Below are 18,331 nucleotides of genomic sequence, written 5' to 3'. Positions count from 1 at the left end.
CCTGTCCTTCCCTCCCAGTTCATCTTTCAAATGTCTGGTCAATTCTTTTGAATTGTGTACCATTCATCTGATCTGCCTTTCATTTTGTTTGTGTATGTAGAATCTCCTTGAGAAGTGGTCTTTGTATTTATCATATCACTTACTACTTTATAAACTATAAATGATAATCATTATTTATAATTAGAAGAGACCCCAAACGTAATCTCAAAGAATAGATTAAAAAATCTTGAAGCTGTTGAAACATCTTTAAAGTCAGACTCTTTGAAGGAAACAGATCATTAACTTCATAATTATAAATTATTTTTTAAAGATAGTATTATTGGGGTCAGTTATTTAAATTATTGTACTTTGCTAATAGCTTGTAAGTGGTAATCGAAATCACCTGAGAAAGTGACAATTAACTACTATATAATATTACTGTTATTCCACAAAAAGATATATGAGACAACTTTTTCTTCTACATGTAAGAGAATTAAGTTAATGGACATTACTAATGTCTATTTTTAATAGTATTTATATCACCCAGATTCATTTTCACAAATACTGATTATTACATACTAGGAAGGTACAGTTTGTGTTTTAGTCAAAAGACCTGACAAGAACAATTAGAGAAGGAAAAGTTTATTTTGGAGCTCATAGTTTTAGAGGTCTCCATCTGTAGATGGTTGACTCCATGGGCCTGGGCCTGAGATGAGGCAGAATATCATGGTGGAAGCAAATGGTGAAGGAAAGCAACTGGGAACATGGCATCAGGAAGGAGAGGCAGAGCACTCTCATGATCACAAAATATATATCCAAAGACGAGCCTCCAGTCACACCCTACCTGCCTACAGTTACCACCCAGTTAATCCCTATCTGGGATCAATACACTGATTATGTCAAAGCTCTCATAACCTAATTGGGTCATCTCTAAACTTTCTTGCATTGCTCACACATGAACTTTGGGAGGCATATGAAACCATACAGTTTTCTAGAAAGTGTGATAGGCAGGTAGTATTGGGGGTCAAGTCCTTGCTGTTAATTTTGCTAATTAGTAGGAGAAATATGTTTACCTAGGTTAATGTGATAAGCAGATGACTATGAGAGCACAGAGAAGGTAAGAATAAATTCTTTAAATAAGAAGTAGAGAAGACTTTCTATAAATGACATTTCTCTTAGGCTTTGAAGAAAGATGTTAAACATTTCCAAGTAAAAAGAAAGCTGTTGTAATGATTTGTTCCTGTACACAGAGTTCTGTGTCACTGTTGTTTTTTTCTTGCATTAATTTAAGAATATATATTCATTGCACATTTATTTATTAGCATTTATTCTGTGTCAAACCATCTTCTTCTCTTTCACTCAACCATGAATTATAGGGCAGGCAACTTACCACTCCAGTTATTATATCATCATTCTACAGTTTAGTGTCTTAAATAGTAGGTATACCATCAATATTGTTGGATGTTAAGGAAGTCATTCCTTTTGTGTTTCTCAGAAAGTTAAGTTGTTTCTTACATGGAATCAAGATTATTAAGAAAAATATGGTCAAAGAGGGATTTTGTCCTCAATTTCCTTGAGGTATAATTTATACCTAATAAAATTTACCTATTTGTGAAGAACAATTCAATGAGCTTTTGGTAACTATAGTCATGCAGTTGGGTAGCAGGTTTTTTAGACCTATGTCTTAACACTGTATTTTTACTGTATTGAATAAAAGTCTTAGCCTTTTCTGTTTTCTTAGGTGTGTTTCTGTATTTCTATCAACTTTGTGGAAATAGGGAAGAAAGGTAGCTTTTTCCTCCTTTTTATTTGTGAGTGTGATTCACTTTTCCATTCTTACATTACACAAAATTGCAGTTGTAGAAGTTATGTAGTAAATACAGATGAGTCGAAGAGGCAGTATAAATGCTTCTTTTTCCAAAGATAGGGAACTCTAAATCATAACTGGATTCAGACAACTAAAAATTTAATTAGGAACACTTGTAGATATTTGGTTCAAGTTATAGATAGATGTGGAAGCCATCAAAAAGACCCTAATATATAATTTTTCTCTCTCTTTATCAAAGAATAAATAAAAACAGTATACTTACTTGAAGAGAAAAAACTTTAAAATGTCATTAAAAAATAACTTATTTTGAACTGAACCTGGTGGTACATACTTGTAATCCCAGTGACTTGGGAGGTTGAGGCTAGAGGATTCCAAGTTGGAGGCCAAGTCATCAATTTATGAGAGACCTAGTCTAAAAATAAAAAGGGCTGGAGGTATATTTCACTGGTAGAGCACACCTGGGTTCAATCCCCAGTAAACCTGCTTCCCGGTCTTGGACTCATTCCTCTAAGGAAACAATTATTTATATAATTTTTTGCACACAATTTCAGGTCTTCCCAACCCCCTGATCTCTCTAAAAACTGTATTTTTGTGATAATATCTTAAATTCATAAATCTCCAAATAATAGTTACCCTAGCTTGAAGAAATGATATTTGAAATCTTCTGAGGCTGTTTTCTAGGGATTATATTTAGCCAGAATATTTCTGTTCCTTTACATACAGGCTTCACTGATGTGAGTAGCCATTTACCTAGTTTGTTGGCTACTGCTTTTCAAACTTTAACTTATGTAAGAACCACTGAAAAACTTGTTAAGGCAGTTTCCTGGATCCCACTGCCAGAGATTAATTCAGTAGGTTTGTGAAGAGCCTAAGATTTTGCATTTCTAAATAAACTCTCAGGTGATGGTGATACGGTTGTCTGTGACTTTCAGATATAGTGTGCTAAACTACTTCTGGTTTTCTAGTACAGAAAGCTTTCCTTATTGGCTACAATGTTTGGTTAGTGGTTTTTTTGTTCTGTGATTAGAGGAAGCATTAAGTTATGAGTTCTGCTTTTTTTCTTAAACCTCTACTAACAATTACAAAGAACTGTCTAGATGTTTGAATTTACAGATGGTAAACAGTAATATTTAGCTGAAATAGTGTGTACTTTCTAGATCAATTGAATTCTGTTCCCCTCCCTCTATACCAGCATGCTAAGATTATTAAAAAGTTATTTTCAAAAAGTTGATTTTTAATGATAATTCAGATTGAAGCAAAATTAGTTTGTTAATAAAAATTTAGAATTGTTTTAAATGTATAATAAATAAAAAATTTAGTTTGTTTTTTAACTCTTTGAGCATTTCCTTTTTACATAATGGTGAGGTATTGATCATCTAAGTATATGCTTAGGGAAAAAAGTATGTGTCATTAGGAATTAAAAGCAAAATGGAATATCAGATCAAATGTTAAATTAAACAGAGTTAATGGTTCAGTATTTATTCTGTAGTCTTTTAAAAACTAGAAACTTAAGTACAGACTTGAAATATGTTTATAAATTAATATAATTATTATTATAAAATAATAGAATTCTTTACTAAAATTATTAAAATGTCTTCTGTCTCTCCAGCATTCACAGTAGTCGTCCAAGTAAAAGGTTTTGTATATTTAAGGAGCATTCTGAAGATCTCAGGTAACTAGTTGATTTTATTTTAATTCTTTCTACTAAACAATGGTTATAATTTACATTCTTTCTTGCATAACAAATTTATTGAAATATAATTCACATGCTTTACAATATGCATTTAACAATAAAATTAATAGGTTATGGTATTGTGCTATATTATACTATACAGTATAGTATAGCATCCAAACCTATAATAGGTTATAGTATTATACTGTACTGCTGCTGTACAGCAATGACCACAGTTAATTTTAGTACATATTGGTCATTCCAAACAGAAACCCTTTCCCCATTCATTAGTGTTTATCCCCATTTCTTTTCAACTCTCCCCATTACTAAGCAATCATGAATCTACTTTGTGCCTATGTAGATTAGTTCATTCTAGATATTTTCTACAAATGGAATAATAGACTGTGTATGTAGTCTTTTCCAACTGCCTATAAAGGTTTATGTATATTGTAGCATGCATGTATGAATGCTTTATTTTTCAAAGTGCTGAATGATATTCCATATTATGAATATGCCATAGTTTAGCCATTCATTCAGTTCATTTTCACTTTAGGTTGTTATAATGATACTGTGAACATTTACATATTAGTTTTTATTAGGACATGTCTTTTTATTTTTCTTTAGTATATACTTAACATTGAATTTGCTGGATTTTATAGTACATTGATCCTTTTGAGGAACTGCTAAATTGCTTTTCAAAGTAGCCTCATTATTTACATTTCCACCAGCAGTGTATGAGGGTTCTAGTTTCTTTACAATCTTTTGTAACATTCGGTATTATATCTTTTTTGTCATAGTCATCCTAGTTGCTAGGAAGTGCTGTATCATTGTGGTTTGCACTTTTAAATTAAACTGTCTGGGAGTGCCAGTTGGGAAATCTGAGTGGTTCCTAAGGATATTATATTATTCCTTATAAGACCTGAGATACGCCATTGATCTCTTGGTAAATTTATTTCTTTGGTGACAAATGGTGTCAAGATGAAATTCTCATGCATTTGCATTGTAAAATGAAAGAAAAAATCAGGCCCACCAACAATATTTGAATATCAAAAAGTTACTTAAGATACCTATTAAAGTGATGCTGTTAATTTTTGAAGCACATATGTGAAACCACTGAAATTCTTGAAATCAGTAGTCTTCATAATTCTTTTTTGTTTGTTTCTTTTTCAAATAGAAGTATACATCTTAGCTTCTGTAAAGAAACTGTGGATGAATGTTAATAATTAGCATTGGTTATACCACACACTGAATTCAAAATCCATTGAGCACCATTTTTTAAAATTCTGATTTCCTTAGTTTCTTTTTCTTTATTTTCTGCTTATGTTGCTATTCTCCTTGAAATAACAATATCTTTGTTCCACCAAACTAATTTATTGATAAGTTTAGCCAAAGACTTGTTTGATGCTTTGGGTTCATGGAAAAGGAGGAAGAGGGAATGGCATTATGTCTTAGGATCTTTGTGTTTATTATCTCCTATGCGTAGTTTACTCTTTCCCAGATATTATATGGTCATTCCTTTATCTCCACTCTTACAGTGATCCTTTCCTTAATTACTGCATTTGAAATTGTATCCACTCCCCCATTCTTCACTCTAGCACTTTTACCTCCTTTTAATTTTTTTCATAGTGCATTTACAATACTGTATATTTTACTTTTTGTTTGTCTGTGGTCTGTGTAGTCTTACTACATTCTATGTGGCTTGTGGGGTTTTTGTTGTTTTTGTTGTTCATTTGTTTTTGTTTTCTTAAGCCTAGCATATAGTAGGCAGTCAGTAAATATTTTTGAATAAATTAATGTATATGGAAAAAATTATGTATTTGGACAAAAGGTCCCATTTATGATGCTGATCCAGTAGTTCACAGGAAGATAAAAAATAATGGTTCAATATTAAAACTTTTAGTCTCATTAGAGTGTTTATTGTATTCAGAGAAATTGATTGTTACTTGAGGTACTGCCTTAATAAAGACTTTTAAAAGAATGAATAGAATTTATTGCATTTTAAAAATCAGATTTTTATTTGATTTTTACCTCATTGTTGTCTAGCTCAGTTGTGTGTTAGTTTTTTAAATGAATTATCTGATTTTTTAAAGGTCTGGAGTGTTTTTCTCTCAACTCCCATTATGTCTCACATTGAAATTGGTCAATTTCTGTGAGTGGAACTTAGCATATTTATAAAATTCCATATCCCCCAATCTTTGTAATTACTTATTGAAATGGAATATTTTTTATTGTGTGTATTATGTGTATTATGCATTTATCATGTATGTATTGTAGCAGGTTCTGTGTAGATGATAGGGATAAAGCAATCTTGGAACTAGCCTTCAGGGAATATTGTTTATTAGGTGGCAAATAAAGTATGAACAGAAGTAACTATGGATTTTAATATGTGCAATAAGTTATTTCAGAGAAGTGAGAGATTACTTGAAATAATCTGGATAGGAATTAGGTTTACTTTGTTTTTAAGGATGAGTTTTTTTTTTACTGGCAGAAGAAGCAGAGGGATCTTCTAGTTGGAGAAAATAGCACAAAAGTGCAGAAATGAAAAAGAGAAGGCATACGGAAAGTATGGCTAGTAATAAATGGATGGAACATGATGTTTGTGTGATAGTAATGGATTAAAGTCTGTAGCAACAATTTTGAGCTTACAATCATATTGGAATGCATTGAAAATTAAACTTAGGAAATTTGGACTTAATTCAGAGGGCACTGGAGAACCATTAGTGTTTTGTGTAGATTCAAGTGATACTGAAGGAAAGTTGAATTCAGGGACATACAAGGTGAGTTGTAGGTGCATAAATCATTTAGATTAGGGATCTGAATTAAGGTGGTGAGGTGGTATTACATTGTGTTTATGATGTAATATGGGCTCTGGAATCAAAGTGCATAATTTTACACCTGATTTTGACCTTTACCAGCTCTATGTCCTTGGTAGCCTACTAAGCTAACTCTGTACTGTATAAAAGGGTAATAATTATAACACTTAACTCTTCAGGTTGTTGTAAGATTTAGATGACATGATATGTTTAAAAGCAGCCTGGCACAGATAAGTACTCAATAAGTTGTTTATATTATAAAATGTTTGACATATTAAATGTTTTAAGAAAGGAGAAAGTCATAGGTAACTATGGTTTGAGCTTTAGTGTCAAGTGAAATGGGACCATAAGAAAGTCAGGAGGAGATGATTTGGGGAGAAAGCAGATGACTTTAGATTTGATGTACCAGTGAATTCTTTCAGTGCACATATATAGCATGCTATTAGAATAGAACTTAAGGAGGAGAAATCAGTCTGAAGTATCCTGTTTGTTTGTATTCATATACTGGTAAAACATATATATTTTGTAATGAACATCAAATATATGAACGTTGAATGTATATACTTTGTATTAAACTGATAATAAAAGTGATCAGTTAAATGATCAATTTTTTTCACCTAAACAAAATTTAGGTGAAACTTTGATTTATTAGAGAGATTTCAAAGACTCTTATAGACCCCTAAGTAGAGGAGCAACAGCCAGAGCAAATAAGGAAAACAAAAAGTCATCAAGAACTTACTTTAGTTCTCTCTGCTTTGACCTGCTAAGGCAGCACCATGCTGTCTTCTTTTCTCTGGACTTGGGTTTCTTTCTGCTTTCTCTGTACAGACCATCTTTTCTCTACTAATGACCCAACTATAATATTCCCAGACTCACATATTTTCCCAAATCAAGAAATTTGATTAAAAATTCCAATTACAAATCCCTGTTTAAAAATATATTGAGTTAGTCATGCCATCCCTTTTTAAATTATCTATATCCAGTGGAATAGGCAATAGCCTGTTCTTTACCAGTGAAACTCTTTTTAGTATCTATGAGGGCAGTTTGTTCATAGAAAAAATTGTAGTTAGTTATTTAAGCTAAGTATTTTACATTTTAACTTTCTTTAAGCTTTTAAGCCTCCATACACCATTTAGAATTTTAGAAATACTCCATTTAGAATTTGAGTACTTTTTAGTAATCACTTTCTAGAGGAACTTTAATTTAATGTAAAATGAAGTTCATTTAAATTGAACAGACTGAATTTTTTTCAACAGTGACATTTAAGTTCAAATTACTTTAAACAATTTAGTGTCATTTATCCATTAAATATACTTGATTTTCTTTTAAACGGCACTTCAAATGCTTGACCCAACTAGCTCCCAATTGCTTAACATTTTAATAAATCTAATAAGTTCAATTATATAGTGGCTTTCTAAGTTCTCTGAACCATCTCAATACTTTTACAGTCTTAATAATATTTAAGATACTTTTCAACTAAAAGTCACGAGATCAAACACATTTTAAATATGAATCTTAAGGCCATTGTCACATAACTTTAATATGCCAATTATGTTTAAATATTTCAGATAGCAAATGTTATTCAGTTTAATTCAGTGAGTATAAGAACTATTCTAGACTCAGCAAAAGTTTTTCATGATTTTGGGACTTGTTTCCTAACTTCCTTTGAAAGTCCTTAATCATTTCATGTGTTATTTAAGAATCAAGAACATACTGGAGTTCTCCCTGCTTTGACCTGCTAAGGCAGCATGATGCTGTCTTTATTTTCTCTGGACTTGAGTTTCTTTCTCCTTTCTCTGTACAGCACTCACAAGTTTTGTTAAAGAGAATGAGTAGTATAGGCCCCATCAGGTAGGCAATAGCATTCACAGTGCTGGGATGATGAGGATTCCAAATTTGTGGACTCCAACATTTTTATTAACTACGTCAGTTAATTCCATGTTAAATAATAACCACCCTTGGAAGATCATGCTAAAACTTTGGCATGTAGTGGCAGGTATCATACTATACTTCTAAATACTTTATAATTTTCTTCTAATTTTGTCCTCAACTAAATAAAACGCTAGATTATAAATTTCATTCAAGTACTGACTGGCTTTTTTTTTGTTGTTGTTGTTCATAATAACAGTGATAAAGTTGTATAGACAACCTCAGTAAATATATATTGAGTGAATGAATGCTATTCTCACTTTGCAGATGGGCATAGGAACAAATAGAATGTGACTTGCTTATATTATTGCAAATTGTTAATGGAACCTAGACTGGTTGTAGGTCTTTTGTCTGGTACAAAAGATAAATATTTATAAAACATAAATACTCTATGTAAATAAGTAGTAGCAAAATTTGGACATAGCTGTACCATTTTATAGAGAATCATTTCAGTTACATCAAATTTATATAACAAATAACAAGTTACATTTATTACACAAAAAGATAATTTGTGGAAAAATAATCATTGAACTTGTATATAGATTAAACAACAGATAAAACTTTTCTTTTATGCTATTTTTTTAATAGGGGCATTACTCTAGTGTGCCTTAATTGTGATTTCCTAACTGATTATTCTGGCTTAGATAATATGGCTGCACACTTAAGTCAACATGAAACCCATACTTGCCAAGTTGTAGTAGAGAAAGGTACGTATATATAACTGTGCTCTTGTGGATTTTGATATTTGTTCCATTATTTTTGGTCAACCACAATATGAAGTCTTTACTAAATCGTTACTCTCATCATAGTTCATATGCTGTTGTAAATATAAAACTTTTCTTCTAATTAATATAAAACTTTTCTTCTAATTTCAGTTTCTGTCTGTATCCCAACTTCTGAACATCTTTCTGAGTAAGTTTAATTTTTTTCAGTGCATTTTACTTTGATGGATTTTAGCACTTACTGCATTTTTAAGTGTACCATTAATAGCAATGAAAAATATTTTTATAAATGTTTTTTAAACCTTCTTGTTGAAATAGGTTCCTGCTCTGTGGAGCTCGTGACCTGGTGCAAGACAAGTTGGAATTTCCTAAGTTCAAAGTTCTGAGATATTTTCTGACACAAAGCCAGTCAAGCAACCAAGTTTATGACACTAGCTTTTATTATTCACCTCTGTCCAGCTTGTAAATGGGTTCAGATTCCTGTTCTACTTTATCTTTGTGTCAAGTTGACATATCTTAACATACATTTTTTTTTCTCCAGTTGGTTTTCTCTAAAAATAACTTATTGCTATGGTCTTTTCTTACTTTGCTTAAAATGATTTGTGTTTCTCTCTACTGCACTTGCCTTCAGAGTAATACATTCCAAGTGATATGGTTGTTTGTCTTCTGTTTTGTCTGCTTCTTAATTTCATGTCTTAAGTTTTTGGACCAGATGATTGTCCTTTTTCTAATTTGTTGTCTGTCATTGTGCTATCTTTTTTTTTTCAGGTGCAGAAGCAGCCCAGAGATTTCAAAAAATATCCAGGGTACACCTGGACAGTGTCCCCCTTCGATGGACACAACTGATGACTGTTCTCTCTTTCCAAGGAATGTGAATAATTTGACTGTGGGACCTGCTCTAGGTTTTGGCCTCAAGAAATCATATCTTGGGGAAACTCCCTTCCTGCATGACTGGCCTCTTGTAAGGCTGATGTTGATTTGGCCAGAGATGGCCTCGGGGCCCACCAAATTGAGCATACTTCCCACTGGCAGCTTTGGCTCTCCATCTTAATAAGCTCATGGGCCAATTATAAATAAGAAAAACCTATCAAATCAATGGTTCAGCATACAAATTAAAGTTTATTCATTTTGGCTGCTACCCATAAATCTTCCTCTATCCTGAATGAAATCCAAGAAATATAAAAAAATCTAGTCGTTGGGAAATCATGACTATTTTTCATGTCCTTGGAACAATAGGTCTCTATAATTATGATTCAAAATCATAGTTATTTTTACTGTTATTTAAGATTATAACCCAGTATTAACTCTAAAATTTTCTCAACAATACCTATTCTCAGATTTTTTTATTTTTAAAAAATTTAGTTTAATTTTAATAGCTTGATTTTATGTTCTCTAAATTTAGTGATATCTACTTTATGATGTGTATTTTTCTATTCTGTTCTTTAAAACTTATTCAGTGTTTATGTTTTTAAGAACACCAGGAGATTTCTTAAGAATTCTCTTCAGATTTCACTTATCTACCTGTTGATATCTTTATAGTATGACTGTTCTCAGACAGTTATGATATCTTCTGTCTTGTTTCAGGATTATTATTTATATTACCTCAATAATTTTGGCTTTGAAGGTGTTAAAATTGGTAAAGCTTGCAGATCTTAAAAACAAGTTTTAAAGTAACATATTTGTATATCTATTCTGTAATTTAATAAAAATTTTTTTGTTTAAAGGTCTCATTCTTTGCTAGTAAACAATTTTCTATAAAAACTATTTTATCCTATTGCTTTAATTGTTATATGGAAGTGTTGTTATGTGGCATGCAAACCTAAGAGCTAGTGCATCTTGCATTTTTTCCTCTAGCATAATTAAATTTCATTATACTATACTAATTTCTTGAATTTTAAAGACTAGCAAAGTGCCTTTTATGTCTTAATAGCCATAAGGATCATCAGACTCTGAAATAATAACTCAGGTGTGGTTTCTTTTATTCTAAAATCAGAGATAAAGCCAGTTTAGATGAGTGCTTATTTTGTAATGTTTATCTTATGAGTATTAATCAAAAAATTAAATCCTGTTAGCTTTAATTATCTGGACAAATTTATAATGTAAATGAAGGATATTTCAAAATGTCCAAAGGTTACTTGTTTCTTAGTATTGGACTTAGTAATATATTATTCTTTATTTCCTTATCTGGCTCCCTGAAGTTTATCTTCCTTCTTTCTACCCAATTTTTAAAAATTTTGCCCAGAAACAACAATTTATTTCCATTTTTAACATTAGTTCTTTATATGTTATAGAATAGAAAATCTGCTTTTTCTTGATTGTAATTAAAAATATGATATACCAATATATGAGTACTATTTTATAATTTTTCTGAGACTTAATTTTTTGTAGTATCAAGTTCATTTCCTTGAAGTATAAACTATATTATCACCTGTAACTTCATTTTTTAAAAATTGGTTTGACTAAAGCAGGACAAAGCTTGCTAATTATTATAGGTAATTAGTTGAATTTATGTGATACTAATAGATTTTAGCTTAAGCCTGATCTTTCTTTACCATCAAGTAATTTATTCTAAATAGTTGATTTGCCTCATCAGCTATTGCCATGTCACATGTTTATGCTTTTTGGTTACTGTTGAATAGGTCTAATTTTTAGTTTGAGTCTATTGTCATTCTTAGAAAATGACTCTTAAGCTATAGAAACTTGGATTCTTGCCTTATTGTCACATTTTGGCAAAACATCTTGCCTATATTTTAGATGATGGTCAATACTTTGAAGAAGAATGAAGTAGGGAAGAGAAATACAGGAATATGGGGTAGAAATTAGGAGACCACCATTTTAAATCTGGTATCAGGGAAAACTTCTCGGACACATGACATTTTGAGTAGAGGTGTGAAGGAGGTTATATGGATATTACTTGGATATCAAAAGAGCATTTCTTGGAGGAAAAAACTTCCAACATGGGATAATTCTGAGTTAAGGAACTGTTAGGAGACCAGTTTGGCTGCAGTGGGGGGAAGAAGAAGGAGACTAGTAGGAGATAGGCCTGTGAGATAATGTGGACCATGTGGTATATGAACTTAAAGACCATCGTAAAAACTTTGGGTTTTACTTTCAAATGAGAAGGCATTAGTGAATTTTGAATAGAGGATACCTCAGTAAAACTCCAAATAAATAAATATCTAAATGTAAGAATACTGTATCCCATTGTGTGCTTTCTTGAGAATAGTCCTAAGATACCAAGGGCAAAATCAGGGAGATTAGTTAAGGGGTTATTTTAATAAAACAAGTTGGAGCTGGTGGTCACTTGGGTAGGTGATAAGTGACTCCTTTTTGGATGTGTTTTGAATTTTTTGGTAATTTATAGATGAAGTGTGAGCTAACATGTAAGGATGATTCATAGTTAATATTCTGATCAGCTGAAAAGATAGCATTGTTGTCAACTGAGATGCAGAAGACTCAAGAGGAATAGGTTTGGGAGTGAAGAAGAGGATTTTAGTTTGAGACATGTTTTAGTTTTGAGATACTTATTTGATAGCTAAGTGGAGATGTCATTATCCTTTATGAATTTAAGGGTAAGTTTTGGGCTATAAGTATCATTTAATATTTTTAAATGTCATAAGAATGGATGTATGTGAGACTGGGGGATTCTAAAAAGATCAGTGTGTTGTTAATCATTGTCAATATCCTGGTTGTGATATTGAACTATAGTTTACAAGAAGCTATCATTGAGGGAAACTGAGCAAAATGTACTTGAGATTTCTCTGTATTGTTTCTTATAACCTTACGACCATGTGTGAATCTACAGTTGTTCCAGCATGAAAAAGTTCAATTTTAAAAAATTCTTGGAAGTATATGAGCTCATCAAGGGATAACAGTGGAAATAGAGAAAGGGCAAGGTCCACATGTGAGCTCTGAGGACTCTGACAATAAAAGGTTAGAGAGATGAGAAGGAATTTACAAAGGAAATTAAAGGAGGTATGGACAGAGATGTGGGAAGACAATCATGAGTATGGTGATGCCCTATTTGTAAATGCAGTTACTAAGTTTTAGAGGTCTAGGGATCTGTTTTTCAATACTGGTTATGACTAAGTTTCATGGTTTATTCTTATGAATTCACATATCTACACCAGTAACAGAAACAGGAATTCTTGATCTTGAGAAAATTTAATATCCATCTTACTCTTAGGCACATTCAACTCTGTATGTGTACTCTTATAAAAATAACCCTCTTGCATTTTTATAAAAGAAGGTAATTTTGTCATTATTTCTCCTGTTCTGTACTGTAAAATTAATGCCCATAATTTATACATAGTTTTGGGAAAACTGTTTCTGTGGTCAAAATTCAGGTTAAAATTAAAATTCTTTAAATTAAATTTAATGTGGGATTTACCATGTTATATTTGGCCTGTGACTATACAAAAAATATTTATTCAGCCTTTGAATTTTTTCCCTTCTATCATTACTAATTTCATGACAATCTCCATAGAATGGGCTATAGAATAATGATTAGATTTATCATTCTGATTTTTCTATTGGAAAATATAAATGTGGTGTTGAATAAGAAGGACTTCTAAAAATTTCATTCATGTTTCTTAATCATTTATAAGGTAGAGTGCATAATTAGATGCAAGCAAGTACATTTTCACATTTTCAGAAATTTTTTCTGGAAAAAATGGTTTCCTCATTATTACATTTATAACGTCTAAGAAATATATAACAGTGCAGAGCCTCTTCTGATTATAGCAGCAAGGGATATTTCTGATGAAGAGTATGGTTGCCTAACATGGCTTCACTGAGAAGCTTAAGAGTTTCTCATAATTATGTCTAGTTTCTCTCTGTAACTTCTTGTACCTAGCTTTAATAGAGACTGTTAATTTTACCAGCATTTGTAATATCTATTAAGATTCTTGAATTTTTTTCTCATTTTGTTAAATTTAATTGCCTTTCTTAATGAGATCAAGAGGTCTTTCTTGATGATAAGATTTGAACATTTGATACCCAGATTTGATACGTTCAGCCCTCTCAGAACTTTAAAGTGACAGAGTGATGTGGTACAAGTCTAGGCTCTGTAATTGATTGCCCAATTAGGTGCTTCTACCCTGTTGTTTTCTAGATGTAAGTGACTTATGCAAAGGCTATCTAATCTCTGTACCTCAGTTTCTTATTTATAAAACAAAGATTACAAAAGTACCTACTCTGAAAGTCTTGAGGGAATTAAAGGAGTTAGTTTTCAGATAAAGTACTTCAAAAGTGATTAGCTAGTTCTGGTGGCTGAGGCAGCAGGATTGCAAGTTCAAAGTCAGCCTCAGCAATTTATCAAGGCCCTGAGCAACTTAGGGAAACCTTATATAAAATTAAAAAAGTAAAAAGTAAAAAGCTCAGTGGTTAAGCAACCTTGGGTTCAATTCCCAGTACTCCCCCCCCCCCAAAAAAAAAGAAAAGTAAAAGATTAGCACATAGGAAACACTATAGAAGTTATCAATGATTCTATTGTTTTTATATTTCTATACTCCATGATTTTATTTCTGCCTACATTTTATTCAGGTGGAATTGCCCTGATCTTCAGCCTTCAATTTTTCTTTCTAGGCCTCCCAAACCATTTACACAAATTATTTCTGTTAAATTTCTTTAGAGGTAATTGCTGCATCATGTATAAATCATACCATTTGATTTTTGGTCTCTAAAGCTCATTAAACTTATATTTTTAAGGAATCTCTATGAACACTTCTGGGTTTATTTTAGTCATAAGTGTCTTTTATAAATCGAATCAGTATTTTCCCCTAAGTTGTAATACCTTAACTTGACTATAGTATGGACATCTTGTACTTATGACATAATTCACTTCTGATTTTGAGATGTTTCTGCAGTCTCACTCTTTTCAGCTTGTATTTGACCACATACAAAAGTTTACTATTATCTACCTCATTAGAGGGTCTCCTGTGCATCTCTTTTCTGTATTTTTTATTAAAATAAGGGATCTTAATGTTTTTAATTGTCCACACTGAAACTGTCCATACAACTCACTGTGAAGTCTGGTATTGTGAAAGGAATGTAGCCTTGAAATAAGATAGACTGAGGTTTAAATCCTAGTTTTACATCTAACTAGCTCTATAACTTTGAGTAAATTATTAACCTTCAAGTCAGATTCCTCATCACTGAAAGATAAGCAATAATTCTTTTTAGGTTGGCTTTAAGAAATAATGCATGGAAATTAAATAGTTAAATTACCAGTTTAAGTAATTCAGTTAACTATTGATTCTAAATTACTTGGTACTGACCTGGAAGAAAGCCCACACTCACTGTTGTCACTGCTCCTACTCCAGCTTTCCTGCTCTTAATCCTGTTACTATTGTGAGTACTGCCACTTCCTGATGGCAGGAAATCCTAGAATCGATAGAATCTTATCATCACTGAGTTTCAGTGGCAGTACATTGGCATTGTGGTTATCTGTAATTTTGACTCAAGCAGTACTTTCCTCCAGACTGCTTGGTGGATGACATCTCATCACAGTGCTTTAATCAAATCTTGTGTACAAATTTTCTAATGTAGAATTGAGAGTAACTCTGGCTTTTTCTGTCTAAAGACTGGGAAAAAACACTGCCTTTTTGAAAACTGGTACAGAATCCTGTTTAGAAGAAAATCATGCTTTTTTAACTTACAGAATCATTTTTTTGAAGAAAATTTTATTATTACCAAGTATTTATGTCCATAAATCTTGGCTGTTAATTTTGTAAGAGTGTATAGTTCTTCTAGTTAGCAGTAGTCACATAGCTATTTCTTTTGCAGAACTTTGAAATGATTTTTCAACAATGCCTCTCTTAAATGTTAGAGATATTATTGAACTTAGTCATGAAATTGCTCTTTTCTGTTTCCCGAATCTCTATTTTTCCTCTTTTCCAGTGTACCTACCTGTGTAGATCAGTTGTAACACAGAATAGAAGTAAAGTTTTGTAAGATACTTTTTCTTGACAAAAAGTGAGAATAAAAGGGTAATTCCCCTCTAGAACATTTTTAGAGTGTAAGAGCCTGTGGTAAATGCACAATAACTGAAATTTGGAAAATTAGGCTACTTAATGAGTTATCTTTCTTATTGACTGAATCAGATATCCTAAAAAGCACACTTGGAAGTGGTTTTAAAAATTAATTTAGTTCTTCAAGTGACTTCCAGGTTTGTCTAAGCAAAATGCAGTGTATTGACTAAAGGTAAAATATCAGCCCTAGCACTTTCTGACCAACTTTGTGGTCAAGTTGCCCTCACTTCATCTGTGAAATGAAGTTGATAGTAATCTTTAAAGATTTAAGAGATGCACAGTGTGCTTTAAAGATTAAATCTATGTATACACTTTGTTAAATTCCCTCTAATTTAAATGTACTAAGAAGAAATAGAAACAGAATTCTGACTTTCCTTAAAGCTAAAGAATTGCAAGAGAAATATTGGGTTTCATCCTTAGCACATTGCTCTTTTCATAGTATAATATAGATAAATCTTTTCACAAGTCATTACACTGGACATTGATGTCCTGCCTTCAATGTGCAAGACTCTGTGTCAGTTGTTGGAAATGAACACATGAATAAAAGACATGATTGATGTCATTCACTATGGTAATTATACAATAGGAGAATCCTAGAGATACAAGTTGTGTAGACATGAAGTTCATATCTTCACAGGGCCACATAGACAAATAAGTCTGATCCCAGACAAAAAATCAAAAGAAGTATCGAATATATTGTGTTTAAGAGTAGTGTGGAAGCTTGGTAGAAGAATCAAAACAGTGGAGATAATTTAGGGGGTAAAAGTGGCCTGTGTTGTGCACTCTCAAGCAAGTCTTGAGCAGGAAGATTGGAAATAATAATAGGTAACATTTATTGATCACATACAATGTGCCCTATAGTCTTCCAAGTATTTGATGTTCATTTACTCATTTAATTCACGCCAATTTCTGAGATAAATGCTATTATTGGCCTGAGTTTATGAATGAATGAATATTTCCCTCCTTACAGCTCATCTCCCCATCCTGTGGTATGTTTATAGTGTGAATGAAGCCTCAAAAGAACAAAACTAGTGTCATTGATTCCGAATATTCCTTTTATATGTAGCCTTATGTTGTTCGTGTGACCTGCAGAAAAATACAGGAAACCATTTACTTCATTTAGGACTTTACAGAAAAGGGATTATTATTTAAAAACAAATATATTTAAACAGGTTTCTATAGAGAAGAAAACTTACATACTTTCAATTTTATTTGCTAATGATGTTGAAATTGATCACCAGTCTTTCTGTTCTCTTTGCATTGAACTCAGATGTCCTAAATACTACACTACATTTTTCTATTAAAAAACTACATTTACAGGTGAAAAGTGTAATTACTTAAAGGCAGGTCATTAGCTCAGAACTTTGAGCTTAGCAAATTTGACTGTCTTCTCTAAAGCAGTTGAATCTCAAATGATGATTATTTCAGCAAGTATCTTCAATGAATAAGAATTACAGGTATGAACATATTTTTCTTTCCTGAAATGTTAATAATATATCAGTAGTTATGTTAGAACTTATTAACCTTCGAGTATGCATCTCTAGTTATAAAATTTTAGTTATAAATTTATGATGAAATTTATAAAGTACATTTCTAATTGATATTAGAGTTATTTTTCTAAATGCTTTTACTGGTTGTTATAAGCCTGTCCCTTAAGAAGAGAATTATTTTATAGTAAAAGGCACAAAACAATATTTGGGGTCATAGACATCTTTTTTAAAATATTTATTTATTTATTTATTTATTTATTTATTTATTTATTTATAGTTGTAGGTGGACACCTTTATTTTATTTTTATGTAGTGCTGAGGATCAAACCCAGTGCCTCACGCATGCTAGGCAAGCACTCTACCTCTGAGCCTCAACCCCAGCCCATCATAGACATCTTAATATTAATTATTCCAATAACTTAACATGATCTCATCTACCAGTTTCTTAGTAAAATGGAGAATTATAACAATTTACATCACTAACCTCCATTGCAGTAATACTCAGAGGACTCAGTTTCCCCAGTGGAAATGCAAGCAATACCAGTTAAACATGCTTAATGGCTTTTATTTTTAATTGCTACATAAAACTAACTTATTATAATACCCATATCAAAAATTATTAGCATGGTAATTTTTTAAGAGTATAAGATCTTTGATAACATTTCAATGGTAAGCTGAAAAGAAAATAACTGTGTGTTTTGCTGGGGATCAAACTGAGGGCCTCATACATGCTAGGCAAGCACTCTACCCAGCCCCCAAAATATTTTATATTTTTAGGTGTTTTCTGGCCCATTTGTTTTAGTGTTTTCAAATTGAATTTAAAATGATCAAATGCTTAGAAATAAAAATCAGTTGTAATGGATAAATT

At 31.7% G+C, this 18,331-nt stretch overlaps 1 pseudogene; it reads left to right on the top strand.

Annotated features, from left to right (window-relative positions):
- Positions 1–18,331, top strand: part of LOC143388056 (zinc finger protein 280D-like) — an 84,132-nt pseudogene that overhangs the window by 47,499 nt on the left and 18,302 nt on the right.

The sequence above is a fragment of the Callospermophilus lateralis genome, unplaced genomic scaffold, assembly GCF_048772815.1.
Source record: "Callospermophilus lateralis isolate mCalLat2 unplaced genomic scaffold, mCalLat2.hap1 Scaffold_83, whole genome shotgun sequence".
Taxonomy (NCBI): Eukaryota; Metazoa; Chordata; class Mammalia; order Rodentia; family Sciuridae; genus Callospermophilus; species Callospermophilus lateralis.
The sequence above is the reverse complement of the archived record's forward strand: the minus strand, read 5'-3'. Positions and strand labels throughout refer to the sequence as shown.